The sequence below is a fragment of the Heterocephalus glaber genome, unplaced genomic scaffold, assembly GCF_053883595.1.
Source record: "Heterocephalus glaber isolate CG9 unplaced genomic scaffold, H.glaber_assembly_v1.0 deba00000122, whole genome shotgun sequence".
In the NCBI taxonomy this organism is placed as follows: Eukaryota; Metazoa; Chordata; class Mammalia; order Rodentia; family Bathyergidae; genus Heterocephalus; species Heterocephalus glaber.
Window position 1 is genome coordinate 88,584,238 of NW_028258138.1, and position 7,427 is coordinate 88,591,664.

At 39.8% G+C, this 7,427-nt stretch overlaps 1 pseudogene; it reads left to right on the forward strand.

Moving 5' to 3' along the window:
* The first annotated feature begins 122 nt into the window (after positions 1-122).
* LOC147830567 (protein SET-like) lies at positions 123-7,377 on the forward strand (annotated as a pseudogene).
* Positions 7,378-7,427: the final 50 nt, after the last annotated feature.

Here is a 7,427-nt window from a genome sequence, read left to right on the forward strand (position 1 = left end):
TCTCAAAAGCAAAAGGCGGGAAAGGCCTTAGGCCGAAGAGGCAAGGTCACTACTGCACAGAACTGAGGTGCTGGCAGTGGCGACGGTGGAGGAGGAGTTCACTGGCACTGGTGAGTTTGAGTATTTAGAGTTACTATGCAGTGTTGTATAGCCACTGGAGCCAGTCCTGAGGCATCACATATTATTTTGAAGCAAAACTCATTATTTCATCTATAAAATGTCACTTTGAATCTCCAAAAGATGAGGACCTTTTCATATATATTTACTACTACTACTACTACTAATTATTATTATTATTATTATTATTATTATTATTATTATTATTATTGGCTTTTTGAGACAGGATCTTCTATATAGTTCAAACTGGCCTTGAACTCACTATGCAGTCCAGGCTGGCCTAGAATTCACAGTCCTCCTGCCTCAGCCTCCTGAGTGCTTTATGGTTTTCCCCCACCATACATGGCTTTGTGCCTTGTATAGTTTGACAGTTTTCTCTGTCAGTTTCAGCTCTATATAAATTCTATGTACTTTATTGGTATCAAATCCCCATTCTTCTAGTTTCCTGAAATAGTTGATTTTCATCCTTTGTTTTTCTAATATGTGCATATAAGGCCATAAATTTCCTTTTAAACTGTATGCCACAGTTTGTTTTGTTTTGTTTTGTGTTACTGGGAGTTGAACCTAGGGCCTCACACATGGTAGGCCGGTGCTCTACCACTTAGCTACGTACAACCAAGTTCCCTATAATTGTTTGAGATGTCATTTCTTATCACTCAGTTCAAAATATTTTCAGATTTTCATTATGAGTTTTTTGACTCATGAGATTTGAAATACTTTTAGATGTCCAAATACATAACAATTTGCTAGTTATCTTTTGATTGATTCCTTGTTTAAATGCGTTAAGCCAAGAATATGGTCTGCTTATAATCGTTTGGATTTTGACATTTTTCTTTATAACTGATCAGCTTATCATCAGTGTCCTGTGTGTGTTTAAAAAGAAGGTTGGGAAGCTGTTGGATGTTCTGGAGTGTTGGGTACAGTCTTATACAATTGCTCATTGGGCTTGTCAATCATATTGTTAAACATGTCTGATTCTCCATCAATTACTGAGAAAGCCATGTAGAAATTTTGTACTTTAATTATGGATTTATCAATTTCTTCTTGTATGTCTGCTAATTTTTTCCTTATATATTTTGAAGTTGCGTTGTTAAGTACATGTAAGTACACTTGTTATTATCATCTTGTTGACTGAACCTCTAAGGACTTAAATTTGAAAAGGGAAAACTTCAAAACATATAGACTAGGGGGTGGAGATTTAGCTCAGTGGTTCTGTCGCCTGCCTTGCAAGCACAAGGACCTGAGTTCGATCCCCGGTACCAAAAAAACCCCAACAAAACAAAACATATAGACCAGAGGAGAATGTCTTTCTGGCCCCAGTGTAAGAAAAGATTTTTTAAAACGAGGCACAAATGTTAATCATGACAGAAAAGATATGTAAATATGGCTACATTAGTCTTCTCTTAAAGTTATCAAACTTTGTAAACATACAAGCCACATAGCAGAGTAAAATATCTGCAGCACAAATAACAAGCAAATATCATACATCTTTTGATTACCATCCAAGGTCTGTTTCCAGCAAAGAAGTCACATATTGGTGCTTTTTTATGTTGAAAATGTAATTTTAATAGATAATTCTTCATCTTACATAGGATTACAATAAAATATACCACATTCTGAAGAAACCCCAGAAGTTATGAGAATGAGAGTGAAGAAAATCCAGATGGGCTACAAATCCATTAACTTAAACTGCAAGAGTCAATGATTCCGACCCAAAGGTTAACATTTACACATAAATGGCTACATAAAACTTAAAAATAATAAGAATGAAGAATTAGATGTGGAGAAAGGTGGGAAAGAACACTTTTATGAGGGAAGAAACTCTTGGGGATTTTTTTATCTATCTTTGTTTTGTTTTGTGATACCAAGAATTGAACTCAGGGACTTGCAATTGCCAGGCAGACGCTGCGCCCTAGAGCTACACTCCCGGCCTAGGAAGAAACTCTTATGAATGAAAAATTTACTAAAACCAAATTAAAGAATAAAAGTTCCCATACCATACTAGAAAGAATGGACACAAGACTCATTAATTGAAAGTCTGGTGCTCTTAAAGGAAGAAATCTTTCTGATGACACTTATGCAAGCTGCTTGCTTGAGATATCTTCTTAGTTCTGAAAGGAAAACTTGACAAATATCTCCACAAACCCCATACAATGATCAGATTGGTGTTTCTTAATCACACACTGGTGGTAACACATGAAGTTTTCAGACAACCAAGAAAAAAGTTACAGCCTACATTTGAAGCAAAAAGAAAAAAAATAGTGGCACAACATACAAAAGTCCTAGATGTCAGTTAGAGCTGCTTTCTTTGCTGCAACTCTCCTGTACAGTGATTTTCAAACACTGTGTCAAGACACTAATGATCACCTAAGCAGATAACACAAAACACGTATTTCAGATTTCTAGGGAGTTAAAAAGGTCAGATGCTGATGCTTTATGCATGCTCAGGGCCTGTTTGTAAATTCTCCATTCAGCAATACCTTAACACAAATTTGCATCGGTGAAATGAAATTGGCAGATCCATCTCTTGCCTTTCTATTTGTCAGATGGTGAAGACCAAAACAGAATGCTCCATCAGTTTTAATTTTTATATACAATTGTCACATTGGGAAAATGAAATAAACACAGTAAAATAAACTGTACAAAGGCAAAGTAGAGTAACAAAAAATATTTTACTGAAACATAAGATTTACAGAAGTTTCCAGACAAACCATACAATTCTCCTGCCTTCACCTCCCAGAGTGGTAGGATTACAGGCATGCACCATCACTCCTGGCTTCCTTTCTTAAAAATAGGGGGGGGTTTTGGTACCAGGGATCGAACTCAGGACCTTGTGCTTGCGAGGCAAGCGATGGAACAACTGAGCTAAATCCCTGGCCCTTAAAAAATAGTTTTATTGGATGTGAGGGGGATCTGGCTGCGACATCTGTCACCCCATTGATCGCCAGGGTTGATTCAGCTGATCTGGCTGGCTAGGCGGGCGTCGCCTTCCTCCCTCACCGCTCCATGTGCTTCCCTCCCGAAGCTGTGCGCTCTGAAGAGGACGACTACCCCTGATAGAGGAGGACCGTTTCCTGAGTCAAGGGTATACGAGTAGCTGCGCTCCCCTGCTAGAACCTCCAAACAAAAAATAGTTTTATTGTGGTATAATTCATATCCTGTAAAATTTTCCCATTGTAAGTGTACAGTTTACTAATTTCAAGTTTATATCATTATGCAAACATTCATTTTTGAGAAGTTATTTTCCAACCAGGCATGGTGGCACATGCCTGTGATCCCAGCACTTGGAAGGTTGAGGCAGAAGGATTTCTGTGAGTTTGAGGCCAGCCTGGGCCACATAATGAGTTCAAGCCCAGCCTGAACTACATAGCAAGACCTTGACTCAAAAAAAAAAACAACAAAAAAGGGCTGGGGATTTAGCTCAGTGGTTTCGCCGCCTGCTGTGCAAGCGCAGGGATCCAAGTTTGATCCCCGGTACCAAAAACAACAAAACAAAACAAAAAAAAGCAGCCATTTTCCAAATTTGGGTTAGAATTCTTTCACCCTACTCATTCTAACTAATCACAATTCTAACTTAATCACAACTTTTTTTTTCCAGTACCGGGAATCGAACTCAGGACCTTGCAAGTGCGAGATAGGCAGCAGAACCATTGTGCTAAATCCTCAGCCCATTAATCACAACTTTTACCTAGAATTTTCTTCCAGTGCATATTGACCTCCCCTTTCTCTGAATTTTGTAATCCTTGTCTTTCCCCACAGCAGACTGTAGATACCGATTATAAGGAACTCTTAAGAGGTAGCAAGTAGGTTCTCTTCTGTTTCCCAAACTCTTCATCATGCTACTTGAAATTCTTGACACTGTACCTAGAAGCCCACCATTAGAAATATTTACTTATTAAATGTGGAATGTATATTAGCTAGTAATGTAATGTGTCTGTTCAATTTTCTGAATTTGCTCTTTTTGCGGGGAGGGGTAAAGGGGATTGAACTCGGGACCTTGCGCTTGCAAGGCAGGCGGCAGAACCACTGACATAAATCCCTGGCCCTCATTTAGTTTTTTAAATTTTACTTTTGAGACAGGGTCTCACTATGTAGCCCAGGGTGGCCTTGCACTGAATTTGATAATTTAATACTCTGGTTCTGTAAGAGAATAAATATCTGGTTCTTAGGAGACAGTCGCTGTATTTAAGAATATGTATTAATAACGCTTGTAACTTCATCTAAAGTGGTTCAGCAGAAATAACAAGAGTAATCGTATACTCACTAATCGTAACAGTGTAGAGGATAGAGACCGAAAAAATGTGGCATAGCATTGATAGTTGGTGAGTCTAGATGGAAAGTAATGGGAGGCTGCGATACAAATGTATAACCTTTTGGGCCGGGGATTTAGTTCAGTGGTTCCGCCGCCTGCTGCGTAAGCTCAAGGATCCGAGTTCGATCCCGGCACGAAAAACAAAAAAAAAAGGTCCAACCTTTTGAGGTGGAGGAGGAGGCAGCCGGACCGAGCAAGCAGCACCATGTCGGCGCCTGCGGCCGGAGTCGGTAAAAAGGAGCTCAACTCCAACCACGACCTGGCCGCCGAGACCTCAGAAAAAGAGCAACAAGAAGCAGTTGAACATACTGATGAAGTACAAAATGAAATAGACAGACTTAATGAACAAGCCAGTGAGGAGATATTGAAGTAGAACAGAAATATAACAAATTCCACCAACCATTTTTTCAGACGAGATCAGAATTGATCACCGAAATCCCAAGTTCTTGGGTAACGACATTCATTAACTATCCACAAGTGTCTGCACTGCTTGGGGAGGAAAACGAAGAGGCGCTGCATTATTTGACCAGAGTCAAAGTGACAGAATTTGAAGACATAAAATCACGTTACAGAATAGGTTTTTATTTTGATGAAAATCCTTACTTCAAAAATAAAGTTCTCTCCAAAGAATTTCATCTGATTGAGAGTGGTGATCCATCTTCAAAGTCCACTGAAATCAAATGGAAATCAGGAAAGGATGTGACAAAACGTTCAAGTCAAACACAATAAAGCCAGTGGGAAGAGGCAGCATGGAAACCCGAGAGCTTCTTTACCTGCTTTACCGACCATGCTGACGCGGGCACAGATGAGTTAGGAGAGGTCATCAAAGATGACATTTGGACAAATCTGTTGCAGTACTACTTGATTGCTAATGTGGATGACAAGGGAGGGGAAGGAGAAGGACATGATGGTGATGAAGAAGAAGGCTTGGAAGACACTGTTGAAGGGGATGAGGATGAAGGTGAAGAAGATGTAGATGATGATGAAGGGGAGGAAGGAGAGGAGGATGAAGGAGATGACTAATTGAACACTTTTCTTTTTTTTCCTTTTTCCTTAATTTCCTCCAGTCCCTGGGAGCAAGTTGCAGTCTTTTTCCCTCCTCTTGTGCTCAGTCGCCCAGTTCTTGAAGTCTTTTCTCAAACGCCGTGGTTCCCAACTTACTTTGTGGGGAGATACCTTGAGCAGAACACAACTGGAAAAGGGTCTCCACAACCTTCTGTTCTAAATTCATTTTGACCCCCTCTTGTCTCCACACAAACTGTGGAATCAACACCACCGTGCTCTGTGGGGAAAAAGGAAACCCTTCTGCTCCCTTCGCTCTTCGGGAAGCTGGAGGGCGCTCGGCCCCTGGGCAGTAGTGCATAAAAGTCTAGCTCTTTTCCTCCTTTCTCTGTATGTTGGGCTCAGAGATTACACTATGTCTCTATGTGAATATGGACAGTTAGCATTTACCAACACGTACCTGTCTACTTTCTCTTGTTTAAAAAAAGAAAAAAGACTTTAAAAAATGGGGTATAGAAGGTCAGCAAAGGGTGGGTTTGAGATGTTTGGGTGGGTTAATCGGGCATTTGACAACATGGCTTCTCCTTTGGCATGTTTAATTGTGATGTCAGCAGACGTCCTTGCAGTTTAAGATGACATTTTTAAAATAAAATACTCTCCTAATGATGACTTGAGCCCTGCCACTCGATGGGAGAATCAGCAGAACCTGTAGGGTCTTATTTGGAATTGACATTCTTTATTGTAATTTTGTTGGTTTATTTTTAAATTCTTTTTTATTTTCACGGGAAAGGAAAAGGTAATGCGCAGTTTTAAACATTCAAAGTGTATCAGTTGCTTTGTTACAATAAAACTATATGGGGGGGGGACACAAATGTATAACCTTTTTATAAGTTTAAGTATTTTTCTTTCTCTTTTTCTTTTGTAGTACTGAGGATTAATCCCAGAGCCTCACAGTCCTAGGCAAGCACTGTACCACTGAGCTATATTCCCAACCCTAAGTTTTCATTATTTTTTAAAACAAAAAGATTTTATTAAAAAGCCGTATTCCTTTAACTCAGTGGTTTTCTGTCTTAGCCACACATTGGAATCACCCAAGAAATTTTAGAAACTACAGCTGCCTCAGCTCTGCCTGCAATGGAGTTTTTCTAACTGGTCATAGGTGGGGCCCAGGCATCAGAAGATGAACCTAATACACAGCATCCATTACATCGTAGGAATAATGCATGTCCCTTATATCTTAGAAGTGGACTTGTAGTCAGATTCTTTTCCTATATATCGGCCATACCTTAGAAGTGAATTACAGTTTAGTCAAGCTGGGAGTAGTGGTACGTGCCTGTACTATTTGAATATAGAAAAGCAACTGCCCCTCATAGATAAAGCAAGCAAAGGGGACTGAGAAAGGAAGAAAAAGAGTCAGATTTGCTATACTAAAAAGTATACTGAGAGAATTCAAAACAAGATTATACTCTAGTTCAGACCATCTACTACCTTTTTCTTGAAGTCTCTGCAGCACGTTTTTAAAAAATTACATAATAAGTTCTAGAAAATAAGGGAGAAGAAATTTTATGTCAAAAGGTAATTAAATAAGAAGGAGAGTGCTCATGAAGCTGGGCCTGGTGGTGGTATCCCAGCACTCTGGGAAGCTGAAGCTAGGATGGGCCCAGCCTGGGCATCTTGTGAGTTAGTGAGACCCATCTGAAAGTAAAAAATAGAAAGGGTATGGGGATGTAGCTCAGTGTAGAAGCCCTCGATTCAATCCCCAATACACACACACACACACACGTGCACGCACACACGTGCACATGTGAAAGTAAATCTAATTAGAATGTTTGTGCTGGAAAAATAATGGTGCCATGATAGTTCCTGGGCACATTTGAAAAGGTTTTCCAAGCATCCCAAATTCAAGTTTGCTTCAGTAACAATGACATGATGGTCATTCTCATGAGAGGGGCTCCTATGTTACAGAAGACCTCGGAGAAGTAGATGCCACCCGGAA